The 27,149-nt window shown below is 45.4% G+C and overlaps 1 protein-coding gene across 2 annotated transcripts in view; it reads right to left on the bottom strand.

The window, feature by feature from the left end:
* The window catches only part of PIAS1 (protein inhibitor of activated STAT 1), a 130,999-nt gene that overhangs the window by 88,418 nt on the left and 15,432 nt on the right, over positions 1–27,149 (bottom strand). The window lies entirely within an intron of this gene.

The following is a 27,149-nucleotide window of genomic DNA, read 5'->3' as shown; positions in this document are numbered from 1 at the left end:
TTTGTCACACATTTATTTCCTGTGCACTGGAACAGAGCAACAACAAATAAAAATAACTAATGGTCTGAACAGAAATGTTGGCGCCCTCATATTAATATTTGATTGTATACCCTTCAGAATAAATGCCTGCAATCACTTCCTATAACCATGATCAAGCTTCTTACACCTCTCAGCTGGAATTTTGGACCACTCTTTTGCAAACAGCTCCAGGTCTCTGCTTTTGGGAGAAAGCAGCCTTCCAATATGAATTTTAAGATCTCTCCATAGGCGTTCAATGGGATTTACATCCGGACTCATTGCTGCCAATTCAGAACTCCCCAGCCTTTGGTTTCCATCCATTTCTAGGGGCTTTTTGAAGTATGTTTGGTGTCAGTGTCCTGCTGGAAGACCTTTGATCTAAGACACAAACCCAGCTGTGGACACTGGGCACTACATTGCAACAGAAAATCCTTTGGTAATCATCAGATTTCATGATGCCTTGCACACAGAGGCAGCAAGAGAACCCCAAAATATCTTTGAACCTCCACCATATCTGACTGTAGGTACTGTGTTCTTTTTTTTGTAGGCCTCATTCGCTTTTTTTCTGTAAACCGTAGAATGATGTGCTTTATTGAAAAGCTATATCTTGGTCTCATCTGCCCACAAGACGCTTTCCCAGAAGATTCTGGCTTACAAATACATTTTGGCAAACTGCCATTAGGTTTTTTGGTTTTTTTTTAGGTCTCTGTGTAAGCAGTGGGGTCCTCATGGGTCTCCTACCATAGAGTTTCATTTAATTCAAATGTTGACGAATAGTCCACACTGATACTGATGCACCCTGAATTTCTTTGGAACTAGATTGGCTCTGCTTATCCACCATCTGGATTATCCTGCATTGCAACCTTTCATCAGTTTGTCTCTCCCTGGACTTGGACTGCAGATTAGGTATAGCTTCATGGGTTGTATACTTCTTGATTATGTTGCGCACTGTGGACAAAGGAACATAAAGATCTCTGGTGATGGACTTGTAACCTTGAGAGATTGTCGAAAATGTTTCAACAATTTTGGTTTTCAATTCTTCAGACAGTTCTCTTCTTCGCTTTCTGTTCTCCATGCTTATTGTGGCACACACAGACAATGCAAAGATGGAGTCCACTTCTCCCCTTTTTTTGGTTTCAGGTGTGATTTTCATATTGCCCCCACCTTTTACTTGCCACCGGTGAATTTGAATAAGCATCACAAGCTTGAAACAAACAATTTTTGGAAGGTGCCAACAAGTTTTTTCACCCCATTTTTAGGATTGTGTGTGAAATCATTTCCAAACTGCCTTTTTTTGTGTTGTTCCAATACACAAAAGGAAAGATATGTGTATGACAAAACCTATAATGGTATTGCAATTGCACATGTTTATGTTCTGGGAGAAATAGATCTTTATTTTCTGGAACAATTTCAAGTGTGGCAACACTTTTGGCCATGACTGTATACCACATAAAAGGACATGGACATCAGCCTTTTTTAGCTGTAGATTTCCAAAAAGCGGAGGAAAAAAATGTGATGAGACTAAAACCTTTGGAAAGTATTTTGATTAATGGCAAGGGCTTCAGAAAAATAAATCACAATTTAATAATTTCTGGTAATTAAGGCGATCCTGTTGGGGGCATTTGGTAAGTATCCCGGCGCAAGGAAAGTAGTGAAAGGGAACCAATCACCACTTTTTTGGCGTATAAGATGCGGCCACCACCACCGGGCTCTTATATACAGCATTCTAACATGCTGTATATAAGAGCCCAGGCCGCTGTGAGAACATAAACACTTTATAATACTTACCCAACGGTCACGCGGTTGGCCATATGGGTGTCTCCGTTGTCCGGTGCCGCCTCTTTTGGCCATCTTTGTTCTCCTTCTTTAGCAGCGGTGCATGACGCGTCCTACGTCATCCACACTCGCCAGCATTCAGGTCCTGAGCAGGCGCACTTTAATCTGCCCTGAGCAGGGCAGATAAAAGTATTGTAGCGCGTCTGCGCAGGATTGGCGAGTGTGTATGACGTAGACGAGTCATGCACACAGGCTTCAGGAAGAGGACGAAGATGGCCGAAAGAGGCGGCGCCGGCACTGGCCAACCGCGCGACCATTAGGTAAGTATTATAAACAGCCATTACCGATGCTAGCCAGAAATTCTTGAATCCTGATGAATTTCCGCAGTTCCATCAAAACTATACTGGCTGCAGCAGGTACTATAGATCTTTCCCCCACAGGTATCCTGGCAGCATCCGAGAACTTTCAGCCGGCGGCAGTAATATTTGATTGACAGAGGTGCTGGGTGTTGCACCCCCACCGATCCCATATTGATGGCCAAACAAAAAAAAGTGGCCAACCTCTGGGGACACTCGCACATTGGAGGCTGTTCTCAGGGCTCATGTCAGACAGCTGTGGACTACCGATGTGGCTCTAGGACCAGGCTCCTGCTAAGGTATTCACTCATCTCTATTCTTGAGCTATTGTACAGAGAGGTAGTCAATATCTTTGTTTCAGTTGACCCCTTAAAATGGGGGTTTCCCCACAAAGTACATTTTAATCAATATATCTTGGGGTAATTTCTACAATTAAAGGTGTTATAAGAAAAAAAAAAATGCTACTGTGCCGAAATTAATAGTCTCTCTGCTATGTGCTGTGTAATGGCCGTGTCTGACCGTACAGTGACATGGTCTGATCAAACCACAGTTAGTGGGAGGAGGAAAAAAAAAAAAATTAAAGAGAAAACAGCATGGGATTGCAAATAATTCTCTTTGGATGTAAGATATTTAAAAAAAAAAAAAAAAGCCGGAAAATGTTTTACCTCACAAAGAATGAGCTGAGATCCCATCCTTTGCTATCTGTATACTCTCTTTTGAATTGTCCGTGACCCAGGAGCTGTGGTATGATCAGACCACGTCCCTGTACAGACAGACACGGCCATTTATTTTTTTTTTTAAAAGCACATTTACTAGTGGGAACGATTATTATTCCGATATCTATTGATGAAAATCAACTTTGAAATTAACTTTGTTCATGGGAAACCTATTTAAACCTGTTCTCCGTCTATGTGACAAGTAGAAACTTTACATACCTTCTATATAAACATGGTGAATTATATATGTCCCAGACTTTGCTTGGGTCAGGCCACAAATTCGAATTTTTATGCTTTGTGTGAAAAATTAAAAGGCCTTAATGCTACATTGCTCGAAGGCAACATTTGCATAAGAAAGTATGGAAATAGAACAGGACTTTCAGGGTAGCCTAACACAATTATATAAACAAAAATCTTTAGCTTCATTCAGAAATCTAGGATGATTTTTTTCCCTGGTCTTCCATTCATATATTTTTTTTTTTTTTTTTTACACAAGCAGGTAAAAAGTTTTCCCATTTACAGTTTCTTATGTTAGAGGGAATCTGTCCGGTCCCTTATGCGTTCTAACCTACAAGCAGGGTGATGTGTGGACTAGTAACCCCTTCCTACCCATCCCCGTGTTGTAATATTGTGTAAAATGGATGTATAAAAAAAAGGTTTTATAACTTACATGCTCACTATGTAAATGACAAAGGGTCTTATCCCCTGGGCGTCGCATCGCCCAGTCTGTGTTATACCATGGATTTACATGAGCATCGTCACCGTTACCACCTAGAAATACAGCGCGTGCGCTCTTCTCATTCGCGCAGCCTTCTTAGCCGGGTGCACCTTACAAATATGTCCTCTCCGTTTGGCCTTTGGTTCCGCAGTGTACTTAAGCCAGGTTAGCGGTTCCGGTCATGCGCAGAGCGTGTCTAAAGCCGGCAATCAAACATCCGACACAGCGCATGACCGGAACCTCTAACCTGGCTCAGGTACACTGCGGAACCAAAGACCAAACGCAGAGGACATATTTGTAAGGTGCACCTGCTGACATGCTGCAGATTATTTTAGAAAAAAACTGAACGTGCGCAGATTTATCATGTACTTCAGAATCAGGATTTACTGGCGTTTAGTGCATTTTTGTCACAAAACTGCATCAAAAAGCGATAAACACACTGCACATACCCTAAGGCCCCTTTCACACATCAGTCGCAATCCGTCATTGTGTGAAAAAAAACGGATGCAGTGCTGGATCCATTTTTTTCTCACTGACTTGTATTAGCGATGGATGGCCTCACGTTTCATCCGTCGAAAAATGTTTATGCGGCCGACAGAGCCGACGTCCATAGGAACTTTTTTTTGTGTGCGTCGAATAAACAGACAGCGATGGATCCGTCGGCGTCCGTCGTTTGCTATAATGGAAGCCTTTGGGCGACGGATACGGCTTTTTTTAACAGAGCATGCTCAGATGAGTTCTCTCTCATACAGGTTTTCAATAGCAAATAACCTTTGCCATGGAAAAAAGGGGTACGACGGATCCGTTTTGTTTTTGTTTTTTTACAGGATCCGTCGCATCACTCTTAGGCTGTGTGCACACGATGCGTTTTTTACCGCGGAAACGCTGCGTTTTGAACCGCAGCGTTTCAGTGGCAAATTGCATGCGTTCAGCTTTCCCAGCAAAGTGTATGGGAAAGCTGAAAAATCAGTGCACACGCTGCGTTTCTTTCCGCAGCGTTTTGGATGCCAAAAATCGGTGCGGAAAGAAAAGCAGCATGTCACTTCTTTTGTGCGTTGTGGCTGCGTTCTCTCCCCCATTGAAATCAATGATGTGGGGTCAGAACGCAGCCACAACGCATGGACCTGCTTTTTTGTTGCGGTCCGCGGCCTTTGTCGGCACGCCAGAACGCAGGCATTTACCTGGAAGTGAGGTCAAGAGGCTTCCTGTTGACCTCACTTCCTGGCAAAGCCCCCGGTGTCGCCAAAGTGCCCGCCCCGACCCCCGACCCCCCTCCCGAAAATCCAACATGGCCGCGCGCACAGTAGCGCACCGGCCGCCCTGCTCCTATGATTTCTGTCGCATGTGCAATAACACATGCGACAGAAAACTGTTCCCCAGGCCCTGCCCGTTCACCCCAATTCCCCCCGGTGTCATACATACCTGTCCGGTCGCAGCGCTGATCCCCCGCGGCTCCCTCCTCCTTCACAGTGCACGGTGGCCGGTCACATGAGCAGAGCAGCTGACAGCCAGCACAGTGTTCAGTGTGAGCTGTGCTGGCTGCTCGCACTCTGCAGCTGTGACCCGGGGAGAGTGGGTGCAGATTTTTGCACCCACTCTCCTCAAATGGAGAGTCTGCCCTCCTAGAAAATGGGGGATACGTTTCCTGAACGTGCCCCCATATTCTAGAAGGTCCAGAGGCGACGTGGGACATCCATATGGATTTCTGCGGACCCATTTTTTTTATTAAATTGGAGAACAAGGGAATGATTTGGGGAGTGTTTTTTCTAATAAAACATTTTTTGTTGTCTTTTTTTGCTTTTGTTTACTGTCAATTAGTTATGTCGGGTGTCTGATAGACGCCGTGACATCACTAATTGCTGGGCTTGATGCCAGGTGACATTACACATCTGGTATCAACCCCATTTATTACCCCGTTAGCCAACGCACCAGGGCGCGGGATGAGTTGGGGCGAAGCGCCAGGATTGGCGCATCTAATGGATGCGCCACTTCTGGGGCGGCTGCGGCCTGCTATTTTTAGGCTGGGAAGAGTCCAATAACCATGGCTCTTCCCACCCTGAGAATACCAGACCCCAGCTGTCAGCTTCACCTTGGCTGGTGATCTAATTTGGGGGGACCCCACGTTATTTTTTTTTTTTATTCTTTATTTATAAATAAAAAAAAAAACATGGGGAGCCCTCCAAATTGATCACCAGCCAAGATGAAGCTGCCAGCTGTGGTTTGCAGGCTACAGCTGTCTGCTTTACCCTGACTGGCTATCAAAAATAGGGGGGACCCCACGCCATTTTTTTCATTTTTTTTTTTTTATTGGATAAATACTAAGCTAGGCACCCTTTAGTGCCACATGAAAGGTACTAAAGGTGCCAGCTTAGAATATGCAGGCGGGGGTAGGACGTTCTATATATTTGACATCCCTTCATCCATTGACGCTTTTTAGGCTGTGTGTCCACAATCAGGGTTTGCAGCGTTATGGGCGCTGAGTGTTTTCCCTGCGTCCATAACGCTGCGTTGTGCAGTAGAAGCACAGTGGAAGGATTTTTGGAGATCCCATGCCCACTGTGCTTCTTTTCTCCGCAGCATAAACTGACCGGTAGCGTGGCTTCCCGAGCCTCAGCATGTCAATTTATGCTGCGGAGACGAGTGTTCTCTGCAGGTAGTATAGAGCTCCACAGCAGCCTGAACCCAAATCGTGGGCATGGGCAGCTGCAGGAAGGCTGGCACTGTGTACTAGACGCCGTGTCGCTGGATCATGGCCACATAGCCTTAGGCCCCTTTCACACGTCAGTGATTCTGGGACGTTTGTGCTTTTTTTTAAACGTACCAGGATCACTGACATACGCAGACCCATTATAATGAATGGGTTTGCTCACACGTCAGTGATTTTTCACTGCACGTGTCTCCATGCGGCGTACCCGCGTGTGCGTGATTGCCGCACGGAGACATGTCCATTTTTTTCTGGCATCACTGATGTCCCACGGACCACGCAGTGGTGTGATCCGTGAAACACGTGCCAGAAAAAAACGTGCTTTTAAAATAAAAAACATTTTAACTCACCCGGCTCCAGCGATGTCCTCTGCAGCCCGTCCTCCCTGTTCCTTCTGTGCCGGCTCATTATTGTCGCGCATATTCATGATGCACGACACAGCCGACCCGGAAGCACCTGCTGCGGGGGTCAGCGCCGGCCGGATGCTGCACCGCGGGAGCGATCAGCACCATGGAGAGCGGGAGCGGGTGCAGGTGAGTTAATCTCTAAGTGCAATCACGGGCCACGGAGAACGGAGCCCGGATTGCACTTAGACAACCCACGTGTGCCGTGATTCACGGCACACGGAGGGACATGTGCGTGTTTTACACGCCAGTGAAAAACGTCAGTGTTTTTCACTGACATGTGAAGCGGGCCTAAAAGTGAGAATATTGTTGCTACAGCAACATTTTGGGTGAAGTAGCTGTGGATTCAAAATGCTTAATATACTCCTGAATAAAATCCTTGATGGGTGCAGATTCCAAAATGGGGTCACTTGTGGGGGTTTTCTGACGTATAGGTACCTAAGGGGCTTGGTGCGCGAAGTTTATTTCAACTTTTCCAAAATTCAAATGGTGCTCCTTCCATTCCAAGCCCTCCCATTTATCCAAACAGAATGTGGAGAAGGAAATGACATCACAGGGTTTTTTTTCCAAAGGTCTGTGTTCAACCAACTTTATTATCACTGACAAGTCTTAAAAAACGCACCTAAAAAAACGCATGAAAAACGCATGAAAAACGCATGAAAAACGCATGCGTTTTCGATGCGTTGTTTCTCAAAAAGCATTGTTTACAATTCTCCCCTCTGCCAGAGGGTGCGTTTTTTTCCGCGCGGAAAAAAAAGCAACGTGTGCACATACCCTTACCACAATCTGTGACGGATCCGTCGCATCAGTCACTTAACGGATTGTGACTGATGGGGGAAAAAAACTGGTGTGTGAAAGAGGCCTAAGGGTTAACTCATACATCATTTTTGATCAGGGATCAGCCAGGTTTCATTTTTCCCTATATTGTTCCTAGTGTTATTAGGGCGCACACTGAGGATAGTAGTTACCACGCATGAAACAAGCTCAGTGCAAACTTCTGTCTTACAAGCAACAAAAACACTTTATTCTCCATCTTGCTAGTAAAAAGGAAAGCTACAGTCTCACTGGTGACCATCACTAGCACTGGGACTGTCCGTCCATTATGTACAAGGTCTGGAATAACAGTTATGCAGCTCATAGCTACATCCTATATAAAAAGACCAGATTCCAAAGTAACTACTTCTAACATAAGTATCAGAGAGAGGGAGGGGAAGAGCGAGGGGGAGGAAAACAGAGCGAGAGGGGGAAGGGAGAGAAAGATAAGAGGGGGGAGGGGAAGGAGCAAGAGGGGGGAGGGGAAGGAGGAAAGAAAAGGAAAGGGGGGGGGTAAATGGAAAAAGAAACTATGTCTGCAACAAATATGTTGAGGATATTTGATATCACTCTACAAAAAAAAAACAGAGAAGCACAGCCATTCGGAAACAAGCAGACCGGAGCACCAGGGACTGCCCTGCAGAAATGCTCCGTGTGGACTGGTCTAAATCAGACATACTGGGAAAGCCTGGGTCTGCAGGCTGTTCATGGCATCAGATGCCTCCTCTAGACAGAGCCATCTTCAGTGACACCAGGGCCGGGATACTGTGATACTGCACCGGTCTCCGAGGAATAACGCCCACAAAACAAAGACTAAACTGAGAAAAGCAAGAAAGGATCCCACGGGGAGGAAGAAACAGCAAGAATGCTCCGTCATCGTGAAGATACATGGAGAGAAAAAAAAATCTACGTAAATTCTAGTTTGAAAAAAGTAATGACTTTACAATGTGGATCATAAATAATGCAACGATTTCCCCGATACAAAGTAATCACTAGAAGGACATTATGAGAAGGAGGCTACAGGAAGGCGCAAAAGTTATGTAGGAGTTTAATATAAATAAAAAATTAGGAGAGCAGCGTGTTCTATGCCGCCATCATTAGCTGAGCAATGTGCTGTAGGACACTACTGTGCCCCTCTAACCAGAGCCTCCTCACAAGACATCATATAGAGCCACACAAAATCCAAGTGCAATCATTGCTCTCATCTAAAAAACATCTGGTGCAGATCAATTTAAGCAGCACGAGAGCATTTACATTATAATAAGGACGGGCCACGGGAACAAGAAAAAATCACCAAGGACCACATCTGAAAATGCAGGTGCTCAGCCTCCGATGTGGGTGTGTGCATTCCTATCCATCTGTCTGACAGAAGGCCTCGCTCAATGCATTCCCATTAAATCGGATTCTGGCCAGGACTATGCATATCTTGTACTCATGGCCACTGATCCTGGCTCAGACCGCGCAGTGTGCACAATGTGAGGATTCACAAGTCACAGAGAATTTCACCGCACTCTAGGATGAATCAATGAAGAATTTACGATTTACTGTAACATTCACAAGGACTTGAATTCAGAACAGAAATGATTGCGACAAATAGAAAAAGTTTCAACCCATCGGGGTCTTGTTCACAAGTGTCACTTATTGTGGTGGGCTCCAAATAAAACAAATTCTGCATCACTTCATCCGAGTGTGCGGTGAAATGCTCTGCCTGGTATGTGAGGATTGCACATCCCGTCCACCAGCACCTCGTCACATCTGACTGCCTCCTAGGGTTCACAAGTCTGCTGATACACAGCGACTGCAGACTTATGGATTGAGACCGACAACACCTTTAGGCTACACTCACACGAGCGTCTAAATTGGACAAGTGCAAAGTGAGAAAATCCCGCATTGCCAATGTTATTCAATGAGGCCGAGCAGATGGTCAGCTTTTTTTCTCATCCAGATTCTGGATCATAGAAAAGTCGCAGCATGATGAGATGGTCAGTGAGAGACGTGTCACTTGCACCCATAAAAGTCTATGGGTGCGAGTGAAACATCAGACTGCACTCGGATCGCATCAGCTGACAATGGAGGAGATGGGGGGGAATAATCCCTCCCTCTCCGCAGCGGTGATCCGATGGCAGGATCACAGTTAGGCTATGTGCGCACATGTGCGTATTACATGCAGTTACGCTGCGATCTGCAGCGCAGCGTAACTGCATGCATCCTGCGTCCCCTGCACAATCTATGGAGATTGTGCAGGAGCCGTGCGCACGTGGCATATTAGAACGCAGCGATTCGGCTGCTGCCCGAATCGCTGCGTTCTAAGAAGTGACATGTCACTTCTTCCGTGCGGTTTGCATGCTGTCTATAGGGAGAGGCAGCATGCAGAGCGCACGTTCTCTGCCGGCACCATGCACTTCAGAACGAAGCTTTTCAGCTGCGTTCTGAAGCGCACCTTTTAGGTGCGGTGCAGAGCGCACACGTGCGCACATAGCCCTACACAACACTTGGCTCACACTGGCAGCACAGCGAGAGCAGAGGGCCATTAACATCTCGCATCTGATGTACTCGTATCGGATGCCATACCATTGCGTGAATCCAGCCTTAATCACAGTGTCATAAAAGTGACGGCTATTGGCAGCCTGATCTGGACATGTAAATACTGCTCAGCACTCCCCATCGTTATTGCTGTCCTGTCCGCTCCATCTATGAACTTAGCCTAAGGCCTGATTCTTCTTGTACATAAAAACACTTATCAGTATTTTCAATCAGTTTTATCAGTGTCAGCTTAAGGCTATGTGCGCACGTCGCGTAAAAACATGCAGTTACGCTGCGCTTTGTAGCGCAGCGTAACTGCATGCGTCCTGCGTCCCCTGCACAGTCTATGGAGATTGTGCAGGGGCTGTGCGCACGTGGCGTTTAAGAGCGCAGCGCTTCGGCTACTGAAAAAGAAGTGACATGTCACTTCTTTCCTGCGCTTTGCCGGCAGCTCCTGCTCTGTCTATGGCAGGAGCTGCAGGCAGAGCGCATGGAATCGGCGCTCACTACGGACATTTCTGCAGCGATCTAAAGCGCACATGTGCTCTTCAGATCGCTGCAGAAATATCTGCAGGGCTAGTACGCAACGTGCGCACATAGCCTTAACCATCAGTGTTGTAAGCAGCAATTTTCTCATAGGAAAAACAAAATTCCCAAGCTTTCTTCGTTCACTGCGATGTTAATCACGGCCAGCACCCTGAAGCCATCCATGCTCTGTCTGATTTTCACTGTCCCATAGGCTTGTATAAGTTTTTGATTGTGACAATTACCAACAAGTCTCCACGGTTTTTGTTTTTTCCTGCAGACACGCTCTTCTCATGGGAACGGCCCTATAGATGAGAATGGGTCCATGTTCTGTGAAGAACATGAAACAAGTCTGAAGAACGGATGTGTGAATGAGGCTAAAGCTTAGGCTGGGCGTTTCCTGCTGCAGGCCAAAAAGTGTATTTCTGGTTTCCGTCTGAAGACTGGAAGGGAGTGTGCACATGTTCAGCTGGAGTGTCGGCAGGAAAACCGTAGGGTCAAATCCGCACTTTTTTAGTCTCCCCCACCACCACTACTCCTGTTAGGCTTTCTTCCCTACTCATTTCATAGTTTCATAGTTTTTAAGGTTGAAGGGAGACTCTAAGTCCATCTAGTTCAACCCGTAGCCTAACATGTTGATCCAGAGGAAGGCAAAAAAACCCCAATGTGTCAAATAAGCTCCAATGGGGAAAAAAATTCCTTCCTGACTCCACATACGGCAATCAGACTAGTTCCCTGGATCAACACCCTGTCATAAAATCCAATATACATAACTGGTAATATTATATTTTTCAATTAATGCGATCAGGCTCTGCTTAAATTTTACTTGTGAATCCCTCAATACAACATCATGCGGCAGAGAGCTCCATAGTCTCACTGCTCGTACAGTAAAGAGTCCTCATCTGTGATTATGATTAAACATTCTTTCCTCAAGACGTAGCGGATGCCCCCGTGTTCCAGTCGCAGGCCTAGGTGTAAAGAGATCTTTTGAAAGGTCTCTGTACTGTCCCCTCATATATTTATACATTGTGATTAGATCCCCCTAAGCCTTTGTTTTTCCAAACTAAATAACCCCAAGTTTAATAACCTGTCTTGGTATTGCAGCCCACCCATTCCTCTAATAATCTTGGTCGCTCTTCTATCTACCTGTAAGATTATGCTATTTATAACCTTCATTTGAAAAGATGAGAAATGCTGCACGAACGCTGAAGAAATTGACATGCTCCAGGTGTGAACATGCCTCAAATCTGCAAGGAAAAATGAACAAACACAAACAAGATTTCCGAAATGTCATTTGCGGGCACATTAAAATGCTTAGTTATTTACGGCAAACACACGGATGTATTAAAATGCACAAACTGCACTGAAAGTCCTGCAGACAGCTTCCAATACAAACATAAGCGCTAGATACGCACACAAATATATGTACTTTTTTTTCAATTAATTATAGACAATGCTTCGATATGGTGGACAGATGCCACGGCATTATCCATACTGTGCCCACTGTTTAGTGCAGTGATGGCTAAGTGGTGACACGCTGGGCCATTTTAGCAGAAACGCGCGGCAGGGGTTGGCGGCCGCATCCTGATCTATAAGACAAGCCGCGGCCTCCAGTAATTTAACTAGAACTGCATGTGCGGCTAAACTTCTGAAATAAATGGAAGGAATAGGGGAAATTACTACAGGCCGTGAATATGGATGAGCCTATTACTACAAGCTGTGGACAAGATGGGCACATTACTACAGGTGACAAGGATGGGCACATTACTACAGAATGTGGACAAGATGGGCACATTACTACAGAATGTGGACATGGAAGAGCCCATTACTACAGGCTGTGGACAAGAGGGGCACATTACTACAGAATGTGGACATAGATGAGTACATTACTACTGGGGACATGGATGGGCAGATTATCATGACTGCTGTGGGGAGAGGAGATAATCGACACCTCCTCTCCAGCAGTCATTATCAGATAACTTTTTCCTATTAGAACTACAAATATCATAAACTTATGGATTTCTCGAGCAGTGACACACCACCCCCGTTATGCTCTTTTTTTTGGGGTGGTGGGGTTATTTTGACACACCTATCTCAAAAGGTTAGCCATCACTGGTCAAGTGTTTGTCACCTGAGTATATACAGCCAATAGCCGTCACAAGATAGTGGTCTAATATTGTTTTCTCACCATCACAAACTTGCCATAAAATAAAAAAAAAAATCTTTATTTTTATAAAGCGCTAACATACTCCGCATCGCTTTACATACATCAGGAATACTGTCCCCATTGGGGCTCACAATCTAAATGTCCCTATCTGTATGTCTTTGGAGTGTGGGAGGAAACCGGAGGAGTACCCAGAGGAAACTGACGCAAACATGGGGAGAACAAACAAACTCCTTGCATAGTTTGCCATTGATTGAATTAGATCCCTGCCCCCATTGCTACCACACCCATCCAGTACCATTAGCCACACCAAGCTACAATACTGCAAGGATTAACTAAAATAGATTTAATGCTAAAACCTGTTTTGCAAAGAGAAGTATTAGCCATCTTCTGCCAAGTGTACCACTGAGATACATCACAGAGCGTCGGGCCGCACTGCCAGTACAGATGCTGCTGGTACATGGATAGACAATGGCATCAATCTCCGAGCCTCAGGTGCTACTACAAAGTGCCAAGTACACCAGGACTGTACGGTTCCCCTTAATCACCGCTCACTTACGCCCTTCCTCAGCCTCCGGATAAAGCACAGAATGCCACCCAGGGGGCAACAAGTCATTTCATGTAAATTACTGTAGAATTAAAAGTTCTGCAACCATTGAATAAGGCTTCAGTACCAACATCTACAGTTTCCCCCTCTACCTGCCGTCAGTGAACAGGATCATACCTGCTCACATCCCAAAAAACTAAATCTGTACAGATCTAACACTATGATCACATGCTGCATTTTTTTCTGCAGCCAAAGCTTGCTCTCTTGGCAGAAAAAAAAAAAAAATCAATCATTTGTCTTCAGCACAAATTTCAGGCAGCAAAAAAAAAAAAAAAAAAAAAAAAAAAACAAAAACGCAGCAGTTACATTTTTTGCTCCCCAGATTGTTTGCAATGGGGGGTAAGGCTAAGTTCACATTTCCGCTAAAATCTATCAGTCACAATCCGCTGCTCTTGTAAACAGCGGAATCCGTTTAGCGGATTCCGCTGCTCCCATAGACTTGTATGAGCAGCGGATTGTGACTGATGATGCTGCGTTGCACCCTCCGCCCGACTGATCAGTCGTGGAACGACTGACCGCCGGGCGGGAGGAACGCAGCATGTAACGTTTTTTGAGCAGCGAGATCCGTCGGATTTCGCTGCGCATGCTCTCTGGCTCCCTGCACACGTCACCAGCTTTGGTTGGTTACCCGATATTTACCCTGGTTACGGTGCAAGGAGCCAGCACTAAGCGGTGTAGGCCCGTAACCAAGGTAAATATCGGGTAACCAAGGTAAATATCGGGTGCTTTGCTGTTACCCGATATTTAGGCTGGTTACGTGTGCAGGGAGGCCGACACTTCCCCGCTCGGCCCCGCCCCCTCCCGCACTCCGCACATGTATGTACACACACACACACACCTGTCCCCAGCCATGCACTGACACCCTCGTCTGGCCCCGCCCCCTGCTCGGCTCCGCCCCCTCCCGCACTTTGCATGTGCACACACACACATACATACATACATACATGCACATACACACACTCACTCACCTGTCCCCAGCCATGCAGACCGCAGCACTTCTACTGACATCCTCAGCGCCTGGCCCCCCCCCCGCTCGGCTCCGCCCCCTCCCGCACTTTGCATGTGCACACACATACATACATACATACATACATACATACATGCACATACACACACTCACTCACACATACACTCACCTGTCCCCAGCCATGCAGACCGCAGCACTTCCACTGACATCCTCAGCGCCTGGCCCCGCCCCCCACTCGGCTCCGCCCCAGAACTCCGCCCCCCGCACACAACGGAATCCGACAAAGAATTCTGTTCTTTGTCATCCGTTGTACAGCGTTGAACAGCGCATCAGTCACATGCGTCAAGCGACGCATGTGACTGATACAAATCAACGGAAATGTGAACTTAGCCTAAGGCTACTTTCACACATCAGTTTTTTTTCCCCATCAGGCACAATCCGGAAAAAAACTGATAAAACGGATCCGGCGCCCGATCAGTTTTATCCTCATTGATTTGTATTAGCGCCGGATTGTGCCTGATGGCCTTGTTTGCCGGATCCGGCGTAATAAACTAATGCGGCGGCCGGATGGAACGTCTCTTGTAACGTTTTTTGTCTCTGACATAATGTGGCAAAAAACGGATGCGGCCACCGGATCAGTTTTTTTTTAAACTGAGCATGCTCCAATTTATTGTAAAAAACGGATCCGGCAAAAAAACCTGACGAAACGGATGCAGAACCGGATCCAGTATACCGAATCCGTAAAAAAAAAAAAAAAAAAAAAAAAAAGGATCCGATACATCCGTTTTTTGCATATTCTGCGCCGGATCCGTTGCATCAGGCACACGCCGGATTGTGCCTGATGCCAAAAAAACTGATGTGTGAAAGTAGCCTAAACAAACAAAAACACTGAAAGAATTGCCATGCTGCTTATTTAAAAAACGCAGCAGTTTTCCAGTTCAGTCAGGAAAAAAAAAGGTGTGTGGGTGTGTGTGTGTGTGTGTGTGTGTGTGTGTGTGTGTGTGTGTTTTGAGATCTTTTGGCTGTGTGCGCACTTTGCATCGTCCTACTTGCAGTTCAAAACGCACCCTCTGGCAGTAATTGATTTTGCCAAAGTTGCTTTTGACCACAAAATAGCTCTAAAAACACATGCATATTTACCGCGTTTTAGCCGCGTTTTTTGCGCTTTTTACATGCTTTTCCATTGCGTTGTGAAAGATGCGTTTTGAACATAAAGACACTGCTAAATAAAAGTTTAAATAGTCAAACACTATGAAAAAAAGGGAGAAAAAAAGGAACATATATAAATATTGAAATGATAAAAGAAAATAGTTATATTTCATAGAATTATAGCGGTTTTATACTATTTAGCAGTAAAATAGCATTAAATTTATATTTTTCATTAGTTTAATTGTCGGACTATGTGTGTGTGTGTGTAAAGGGATATATTATTCCATTATTTTAAAGTCAGAAAAGCATGCGTTTTGGTAGTCCAAAACGCATTGTTTCTGCAGCTTAAAAGCAGGTAAAACACTGGAATTTTGATATTTCTTGCTTTTTACTGCTTCTCATTGACTTCAATGTTACCAAAACGTAGCCCAAATGGCAAAAGCAATTGACATGCTGCTTCTTTGAACGCATGGTTTTTGCCACAAAATATGCAAATTAAACGCTGCGTTTGAAAACGCAAAGTGCGGACAAGAAATCCACATTTTCCATAGACTTTGCTGGAAAATCAAAACACATGCCTTTTGGCATGAAAACGCTGCAGTTCAAAATGGACCTAAAAAGCAGCTGAAACGCAAAGTGCGGTCACAGGCTTTTGTGGTATTGTAAAAAGCAGATTTTAAAATTAGAAAAAAAAAAACAAACATAACCTCATGAAAAAAAAAAAACCGCAGCAAAAATGTAACGCGAGTATAGCCTAATAAGTTTTCTACAATTGTATGTCCGAGCATTCGCAAAGTTATCCTTCCTTTATCCAAAAGACGGGATATATATATATATATCTAACATCTAAAGCTGTGTGTGTGTGTGTGTGTGTGTGTGTGTGTGTGTGTGTGTGTGTGTGTGTGTGTGTGTGTGTGTGTGTGTGTGTGTGTGTGTGTGTGTGTGTGTGTGTGTGTGTGTCCGGGATTGGCATCTGCAGTCGCAGCTACAGCCACAAAATTCTGGACCCCGAGAGCGTCATAGGCTTTGTTTTGAGGGGAAATTTTAACCCCGCTCTTTACAGTTATTTGCCAAAAAATCTGCCTCCATTAAAGCGAATGGAGCTGGGAGCCACAGTGCAGCCAGAACTTCAGAAGAATGCGCAGCCACGCTCTTATATGGAATGTTGGCGTGTCACAATGCAGCCAGACAGACAGACAGGGTGAGAGACAGACAGAGACAGACACAGAGAAACAGTCAGACAGGGAAAGAGAGGGAAAGAGACAAAGACAGGTAAAAGGGACAAACAAAGAGACAGACACAGGGAAAGAGACAGACAGGGAAAGTGACAGAGATAGACTATTTTGTTAACAGCAGTTATTAACCCGGGTAGTACAGCTAAATATAATATAATATAATATAATATAATATAATATAATATAATATAATATAATATAATATAATATAATATAATATAATATAATATAATATAATATAATATAATATAATATAATATAATATAATATAATATAATATAATATAATATAATATAATATAATATAATATAATATATATATATATATATATATATATATATATATATATATATATATATATATATATATATATATATATATATATATATATATAATAAAAAAAGGGGGGGGGCAAGTCGGTTGACATTGCATTAAAAAAAAAAAAAATATAAAAAAAGATTAAGTGGTGAATATTTCTTTTTGCATGTCGCCATTTTCTGAGATCCATAACATTTTAAATTTTAAGAATTGAGGGTAAGCGATGGCTTATTTTTTGGGCACCGAGCTGACATTATTATGGATAGCATTTTGGGGTAGATACTATGTTTGAATTGCTTCTTAGTGTGGCAGCTTAAGAAAAAAAGTTTACTGATTTGGTTAATTTCATATTTTGATAGATCGGACTTTTACGAAGGCAGCGAGACTAAATGTGTATTTATTGCTTCATTTTTAATAGGACAAAAAGCGGTTTTGATTTTGTGTTGCATTTTTTTCCATAGCTTTAAAATTTTCTTTACTGAATTTAAATAGTCCCTTTGGGGGAGTTGAAGATCTGATCACTTGTGCTATATACAGCAGCGCATCGGCACTTCTATGTATAACAGAAATCACCGTATCCTATGAACACGGGCCACAGACTATTTCGCAATGATTTCTTTGCAGCCACTCAATTCACAAATTAATACGGACGTGTGAAAAGAACTAGCGAGTATACTGGCTGCATGTTCGATCTTTCATAACACGCATGTTAGAAAAAAAAAAAAAGTTAAAACCGGAGGCCTTAATAAAAAAAAAAAAAAAATACAAAACCTTAGAAAAAAAAAAAAATGAATAAAAATGCATTACATTGTATAGTACCTGTGATTAATGTTCAAATCCCATGGGGAGAGGGAGGCTGAAAAAAAAATAAATAAAAATGGTAAAAAAAAATACAATAAAAAAATAAAAGTAAAATATCATATAAAAATATATATCTTAAGAATACCATATTTGGTATTTAAGAATCAAATTACAATTATTGCTGTTTTGGTCACGTCGCCTCCAAAAAAAATTGAAACAAAAAAAATAAATAAATAAAAAAAAAAGTCTTTTGCATAACTGTACTGACCAAATAAAAAAAAAAAAAAAAAAAAGGTACCAGGTACAAAAAAAATAAAAATATACCAATGGCAACATTACTTTAAACTCCACCTAAACAATTTTCAAATTACAATACATTACACTGTAATTTTGATGGCGTCAAAAACAAAGCCACACACTGCCAAGCCAAGGTTTTACACAAGACCAGGCAGCACAACTCCTATAAAGCTCAGCTCCAAAGAACACAACATTTAGGATACAATTAGGGTATGTGCGCACGTTGCGTACTAGCCCAGCACCGTAAAAGGTGCGCTTCAGAGCGCAGCTGAAAAGCTCCGTTCTGAAGCGCATGGTGCCGGCGAGAACGTGCGCTCTGCCTGCAGCTCCTGCCATAGACAGAGCAGGAGCTGCCGGCAAAGCGCACGGAGGAAGTGACATGTCACTTCTTTTTGCGCAGCGCTTCGGCAGTAGCCGAAGCGCTGCGCTCTAAAACGCCACATGCGCACGGCCCCTGCACAATCTCCATAGACTGTGCAGGGGACGCAGGACGCATGCAGTTACGCTGCGCTACAAAGCGCAGCGTAACTGCATGAATTTACGCAACGTGCGCACATAGCCTTACTTGTGAGCACAATGTTCAGACCCTTCATCAAGAGTAAAGGGTACTTTAACACACTGCGATATCGGTACAGATATCGCTAGCGAGTGTACCCGCCCCCGTCGGTTGTGCGTCACGGGCATATCGCTGCCCGTGGCGCACAACATCGCTAACACCCGTCACACGGACTTACCTTCCCTGCGACGTCGCTCTGGCCGGCGATCCGCCTCCTTTCTAAGGGGGCGGTTTGTGCGGCATCACACGGCAGCCGTCCAATAGCAGAGGAGGGGCGGAGATGAGTGGCCGGGACATGCCGCCCACCTCCTTCCTTCCTCATTGCCAGTGGACACAGGTAAGGAGATGTTCGTCATTCCTGCGGTGTCACACACAGTGATGTGTGATGCCGCAGGAACGACAAACAACATCGTACCTGCAGCAGCAACGATATTTGGGAAAGGACCGACGTGTCAACGAGCAACGATTTTTCATGTTTTTGCGCTTGTTGATCGTCGCTCCTTTGTGTCACACGCTGCGATGTCGCTAACGGCAACGGATGTGCGTCGCTAACGACGTGACCCCGACACTATATCGTTACGATGTCGCAGCGCGTAAAGCACCCTTAAGGCTATGCTCAGACAGTGCTTTTGGGGGGCAGCAAAAAAAGAAGAAAAAAAAAAAGCTGAGTTTTTCACTGCATTATCGGTGTGTCATTGGTCTACAAGTGAAAAGGGTTTGGTGCCGTGTTAGCCAGTTGAAATATTATTGAATGTTCTCAGTGAGAGAAACAAAATTTATAATCTTGTGATACCTTTTAATGGCTAACTAAAATAAAATGATGTTACAAAGCAAGCTTTCCAGAAGGGACCTGAGATGTCTGGAAAGCTTGCTTTGTAACATCACTTTATTTTATTTTAGTTAGCCATTAAAAGGTATCACAAGACTATAATTGTGTTCCTCTCACTGAGAACATTCAATAATTTGTCTACAATATATGTGTAAAGTAAATTTGTGTCATTCACCCCCAAAAAAATGCAGCTGTGTTTTATCAATGGTGAAAAAAAAAAAAAAAAAAAAAAAAGAAAAGAGCAGAAAAAAAAAAAATAAAATAAAGATGCTGAAAGAAGGGAGATTCTACTTCTTTCAAAAATTGCAGTAGCTTTCCATTTCGGCCAGGGGAGAAGGAAAAACAAAAAGGTGTGTGCGAATGACATTTCTGGAATCTCAGGTTTTGCCGATACCGTAAAGAGCAGCTTTTTGAAAGCATGGATTTGCATAAAACCAATGAAAAATAAATAAAAACACCTAGCGTGAACATAGCGTTAGGGCTCATTTACAAGTCCAATTTTGCAAGTACAAGAAAAAGAACAGACTGATGACTGCTCAGATTTTGATCCGTTTTTCTAGTACGCAGAGATAAATGTTTCCCCACCTTTTCTCCATTATGACAGTCCATGAAAATCGAACAGCACTCGGATGTCATCCCAACGTAGTCACATTTTATCAATGATTCAGACTTGCATTGCCAATTTTGATCTGACACTTACCCCGAAATCTGACACGTCTCAGCAATGTTCTGAGGACTGCATGGTCCACAAAAAAAAAAAAATCACGGACATGTGAAAGGCCTCAGACTATCACAGGTATGAGTGCGATCCGTGAAAACCAAAGATAGCATTCGTACATGAAATTAAAAGGTTTTGAAAAGGAGTACACCAATAATATTTTATTTTGCCTATAGGCAAAAGATTAAGGCCTAAGCCACTCGGCATGAAAATCGGACCGAGTGGAGTGCTATAAAACATCGCATTCCACTCGGACCAATATTACGCTATGTCCCAGCACCCATGAGCGATTATTTTCTCGGCCCCAATCGGACTGAGAAAACAATCACAGCATGCTGCGACTATAATGCGAGACTCTTTCTCTCGCACCTATTCAAGTCTATGGGGCAAGAGAAAGATCGCACTGCACTCGCAGAACACCGGTGTACTGCGAGTGCAGGGCGAGAATGGCAATAGCCGGCTACGGAGGAGAGAGGGAGATAAATCCCTCTCTCTCCTCCTCCGTGCCAGCCCCTCCTCCTCCGTGCCGGCCCTCCCCAACACCAGCCCTCCCCTCCTCAGTGTCGTCCCGCGCCCCGCAGCTGTGGTCCGATCTGACCTCAGTCGCAGTGACACTCGCATGACACTGGGCTCCCGCTGTGCTGCCAGCATGAGCTGAGTGTCACGCGAGGATTCCAGTAGTGCCCCGCGTGGACCTGGCCTAAGGGTACGATCTGGGCACAGTCTTCTCTCCTACGGAGACTAGTGTTCTCTACAGGAGAACGCAGCGGTCTGGGCCCACTGTCAGCATTCTGTGTGCAGCGAACATTCGCTCTGTTCTCCCACTGAGAACACTAGCGTCTCTGCAGCATAAATTGACATTCTGTAGCTCAGAAATCCACGCCACAGATCAGTTTACACTGTGGAAAAAAGTACAGCAGGCAGGAGATTTCTATAAATCCCATCCACTGTGCCTCTACTATACAACTCAGGGCTTTGGACACAGGGAAAATACACTGCGTCAAAAACGCTGCTAATCCTAATTGTGCTATGGCCATAAGACGGAAGCCTACAACTTTCGTCACGGGAACCTCATACTTGTAGGTCCCTACACTATATATAATATAAAAAAGAGGAATAAATATCCTCTCTCATTCGCTCCTCATGAAACCGACTCCAAGACTTCTCCCGAGCATCCCCAGTCTCCTGGAACTCACTGCCTCAACACATCAGACTATCTACTACACTTGCAAACTTCAAACGGACTCTGAAAACTCATCTGTTCAGAAATGCCTATAATCTACAATGACGCCACTGCCCCACCACCGTGCGGAGCTGCCGCCCCACCACCGTGCGGAGCTGCCGCCCCACCACCGTGCGGAGCTGCCGCCCCACCACCGTGCGGAGCTGCCGCCCCACCACCGTGCGGAGCTGCCGCCCCACCACCGTGCGGAGCTGCCGCCCAACCTACACCCCACCTACTGTCTCCTCCCCAAAATCCTTTAGGATGTAAGCCCGCAAGGGCAGGGCCCTCTTCCCTCTGTACCAGTCTGTCTATTGTAACTTGTATATGTATTCTGTATGTAACCCCCTCATGTACAGCACCATGGAATCAATGGTGCTCTATAAATAAACAATAATAATAATAATAATACTTACAGCAAAGATGGAAATGCAGCTGTATATTGCCCAGGCCAAAAGACTACTACTCCAGCAGGATACAGCTAAACCACCACAAAGATGCACTTTTTTTGGTCCCAGAAAACAATCCATCGGCATGCATTTTTTTGCCGCTTTTTTTTTTTTTATAAGTCAAATCTATTGAGTGGAAGAGCACAAAAATGCTGGCAACAACGCAGAAGGAATTGCCATGCTGCATCTTTGTGGTCACCAGAAAGACGCAGCCAAAAAAACCCCAAAAAACAACAAATATGCAACTTGCAGACAGAAAAACTGAAATCTCAGACTTTGTGGGGAAGAAAATTCATGCAGTTTTGAGACCAAAACTACACACGAAAACCACAGCAAAAAACGCAGCATGCGCACAAGACCTTAGACTGAATGGCCACATGTGTCACTCCCTACAGAGCAAAAGGTTCATGTGGATTTGCAGCATTTTTTTTCCCACACCAAAAATTAGTGGTGGCAGGAAAACCATCTACTGGAAGCGCTTTTTTTCTACCCATGAATATGAAAAGGGTAAAACGCTCTGCAGAAACATTAAAAGTAACATTCTGCGCCTTAATAAATACGCAACAGGATTCAGGACTTGCACAATTGACTATATAATTTATAGAAAGAAAGAAAGAAAAAAAAAGAAAAAAAAAAAGGGGGGGGAGGAAGCATGTTGTGCATGAGATTTCAGAAGTTTCATTGATTATAGCAGCAGTACTATAGAAAACTGCATATTTTTATATATATTAATTACACGCACACATACCGTATTTTTCGGACCATAAGACACACTTTTTCCCCCCCAAATATTGGTCTTATGGTCCGACTGTGGCTGCGGGGAATGAGGGTGCTGCGGTGGAGCGGGTCATCAGGCTGTAGCAGCCTGCCGTGACCACGTGAACCCGCTCATTTAATATGCACGCCCATCCTCCCGCCCATCTCTCAGCGGTGAAGCCGGCACTGACAGTTGGGCGGGGTGATGGACAGGGATAAACAGTCGGCCCGCATGATCACCCCTGGCAACTGCAGCCTGGAGTGATCATGTGCGGCTCATCATCAGTGCGGTAAGAGGAGCGGTGCTGCAAGGAGTGAGGTGAGGTGAGTATGAACGTTTATTTTTTTTTATGTGCCACAGGATGCGGCCATACACCAGGATGAGGGCATACAGCAGGATAAGGGTATATTATGAGCAGGCTGGGGAGTAGACGAGCAGGCTGGGGAGTAGACGAGCAGGCTGGGGAGTAGACGAGCAGGCTGGGGAGTAGACGAGCAGGCTGGGGAGTAGACGAGCAGGCTGGGGAGTAGACGAGCAGGCTGGGGAGTAGACGAGCAGGCTGGGGAGTAGACAAGCAGGCTGGGGAGTAGACAAGCAGGCTGGGGAGTAGACAAGCAGGCTGGGGAGTAGACGAGCAGGCTGGGGAGTAGACGAGCAGGCTGGGGAGTAGACAAGCAGGCTGGGGAGTAGACAAGCAGGCTGGGGAGTAGACAAGCAGGCTGGGGAGTAGACAAGCAGGCTGGGGAGTAGACAAGCAGGCTGGGGAGTAGACAAGCAGGCTGGGGAGTAGACAAGCAGGCTGGGGAGTAGACAAGCAGGCTGGGGAGTAGACAAGCAGGCTGGGGAGTAGACAAGCAGGCTGGGGAGTAGACAAGCAGGCTGGGGAGTAGACAAGCAGGCTGGGGAGTAGACAAGCAGGCTGGGGAGTAGACAAGCAGGCTGGGGAGTAGACAAGCAGGCTGGGGAGTAGACAAGCAGGCTGGGGAGTAGACAAGCAGGCTGGGGAGTAGACAAGCAGGCTGGGGAGTAGACAAGCAGGCTGGGGAGTAGACAAGCAGGCTGGGGAGTAGACAAGCAGGCTGGGGAGTAGACAAGCAGGCTGGGGAGTAGACAAGCAGGCTGGGGAGTAGACAAGCAGGCTGGGGAGTAGACAAGCAGGCTGGGGAGTAGACAAGCAGGCTGGGGAGTAGACAAGCAGGCTGGGGAGTAGACAAGCAGGCTGGGGAGTAGACAAGCAGGCTGGGGAGTAGACAAGCAGGCTGGGGAGTAGACAAGCAGGCTGGGGAGTAGACAAGCAGGCTGGGGAGTAGACAAGCAGGCTGGGGAGTAGACAAGCAGGCTGGGGAGTAGACAAGCAGGCTGGGGAGTAGACAAGCAGGCTGGGGAGTAGACAAGCAGGCTGGGGAGTAGACAAGCAGGCTGGGGAGTAGACAAGCAGGCTGGGGAGTAGACAAGCAGGCTGGGGAGTAGACAAGCAGGCTGGGGAGTAGACAAGCAGGCTGGGGAGTAGACAAGCAGGCTGGGGAGTAGACAAGCAGGCTGGGGAGTAGACAAGCAGGCTGGGGAGTAGACAAGCAGGCTGGGGAGTAGACAAGCAGGCTGGGGAGTAGACAAGCAGGCTGGGGAGTAGACAAGCAGGCTGGGGAGTAGACAAGCAGGCTGGGGAGTAGACAAGCAGGCTGGGGAGTAGACAAGCAGGCTGGGGAGTAGACAAGCAGGCTGGGGAGTAGACAAGCAGGCTGGGGAGTAGACAAGCAGGCTGGGGAGTAGACAAGCAGGCTGGGGAGTAGACGAGCAGGCTGGGGAGTAGACGAGCAGGCTGGGGAGTAGACGAGCAGGCTGGGGAGTAGACGAGCAGGCTGGGGAGTAGACGAGCAGGCTGGGGAGTAGACGAGCAGGCTGGGGAGTAGACGAGCAGGCTGGGGAGTAGACGAGCAGGCTGGGGAGTAGACGAGCAGGCTGGGGAGTAGACGAGCAGGCTGGGGAGTAGACGAGCAGGCTGGGGAGTAGACGAGCAGGCTGGGGAGTAGACGAGCAGGATGAGGGTATATACGAGCAGGATGAGGGTATATAGCAGCATGGGGAGTATATGAGCAGGATGAGGGTATATAGCAGCATGGGGAGTATATGAGCAGGATGAGGTTATATAGCAGCATGGGGAGTATATGAGCAGAATGAGGGTATATAGCAGGATATGGGGTATATTATGAGCAGCATGGGGAGTATATAGCAGGCTGGGGAGTATATGAGCAGGATGGGGAGTATATAGCAGGCTGGGGAGTATATGAGCAGGATGGGGAGTATATAGCAGGCTGGGGAGTATATGAGTAGGCCATTACCCCATAACAGTGTCAGCAGCAGATCCTCGCCCCATAAGTGTGTCATGACCACATTTTTGCTTAAAACTTTATTTTCCTATTTTCCTCCACTAAAACCAAGGTGCGTCTTATGGTCAGGTGCGTCTTATAGTCTGAAAAATACGGTGTGTGTGTGTGTATAATGCAGTGTTCTATAGTTTAATATCTATATATCTATATATATATTATATCTATATCTATATACACACACACACACACACACACACACAGACACATATATATTATGCAGTGTTCTATAGTATGTATTTATTTATTGTACACGGCAAATAAGCGCCATATGAGAGCATACCCAGATATCGCAGTGTTACATAGCAACATTGGATCGAATTATTTCCTATGGAGCTTGTGGCGCGGCCACGGCATACTGATCTTTGTATAGCGCTATGGAAATTAATGGCGTTATATAGGGGAGTAGATAAAATAATCAGTGTGGCGGTGGCACAGTCGCAGAGGTTTACAAAAATATGTTTGATTTTCTGCATCCGCTTGCATTTTGCACATGTCTCACATGACAGACTTCAATGCAAGAAGGCTGCACCTTGTCTGTACGTTGGCTGTTTTATTAACAAAGCTGTAAAATAGTGGTGGCACAGAAAGTCACAGATACGTTGCACAATCGTTTGTCGCCTCACAGACATGCTGTTGCACAATAAGTTGCTGTGTTGCCCCAGCCTTATGTTTACATCCAGACCATGAAAGCAGAACAGACCCGATAGCAAACAAGTCCTGAAACAGAAAGTGCGATCAAAAGTGGCAGAACCTTTTGTAATAGATGACTAAGCCTTACTTAAAAGTGGAAAAACCCTGAACATTTACACATTATAATGTTCTCAATAATACAAAAGGAGGGAACGTACAGCAGCAGCACATGGAGCGTCTACAGCTCTAGCACAGCATCACCAGGACTGTACAGACTGCATGCACACGACTCAGTGTACCGCGCCTGCAGCAGGTATTACAGATGAGACACTACACGGACAGTACAGCTCTGTGGGTTCGTGTAATATGGACCCTATGAGTGGGGTCGGCCGACCATCTGAAGTGCATGAAGACATGTTAGGCAGAAAAATGGCAAAATACAAGGTGAACATTGGTTTACACATGCTCAAATCTTTATTTGTGGGACATAAGTTGCAAAATAAAGATACATTAATCTGACTTCTCTCATCGGTGATCATTGGTGCGGTGTTTGAAAGCCCCTCTCTACCTCTCTCTGTTATCTGACATCTGGGGTACTGCTGCCGTGATCAGGATATCTATGCTTTTACAGTAGTTGTGACTCTCAACTCTATCTTGTGAGTAGGACAGCTCATTATATTCACCCAGTGTCTATTGGGGTAAGACCCTATTTGCGCTTTTTTGTCCACAGCTTTCTATCGAATTAGGTTTTGGAAGATCTCAATTAATGGCCCATTGTGTGTCCCAAATCTCCAACAGATGATAAATTACGTTAAGATACCCAAAGAAGAGGCGTTTTACAGGCACCCAGACACATGTAACTAAAGTTGGCTGAGTCCATCGATATAGGCCAACAGTCTATTGTGTATGGGGCCTCCCAACAGATGAGGTCTTGGAGAGGAGGATCCTGCCAGGTGGATTTCCAATGGACAATCCATCCTTTTACTCTGCAAGATTAGCCCATGTGGCCCTCAAAGTACAAAAGTGCTCAGCAGAGCTTAAGAGCATGTGCAAATCGGGGGACAAGGCTGTCATTTGGCCGACAGACATCTAATGTGTATGGGAGGTTTTTTTTTCAAAAAGTAAAACATCATGGAGCATACAGAGGTCTACAAAAATACCATTTGGATAAGTGGAATGGATTTCAACAGAATTTTTCAGCAACATATCTGCAGCATGTGAATTCAATCTTAGAAATTGGTTTTCCCTGAAATAACTGAACTGACAAATGGTGATGATCTATTTTATGCACAAACTTAAGAGAACCTGTCACCGTTCGGCCTATAAGCTGCGGCCACCACCAGTGGGCTCTTATATACAGCATTCTAACATGCTGTATATAAGAGCCCAGGCCGCTGTATAGAATATAAAAAAAAACACTTTATAATTCTCACCTAGGACGTCACGCTGCGGTGGAGTTGAGCCATATGGGTGTCTCCGTTGTCCGGTGCCAGCGCCGCCTCTTTCGGCC

This window comes from Anomaloglossus baeobatrachus, chromosome 4, assembly GCF_048569485.1.
Source record: "Anomaloglossus baeobatrachus isolate aAnoBae1 chromosome 4, aAnoBae1.hap1, whole genome shotgun sequence".
Taxonomy (NCBI): domain Eukaryota; kingdom Metazoa; phylum Chordata; class Amphibia; order Anura; family Aromobatidae; genus Anomaloglossus; species Anomaloglossus baeobatrachus.
Note: the sequence above shows the minus strand (reverse complement) of the source record. Positions and strands in the feature narration are given on the sequence as shown.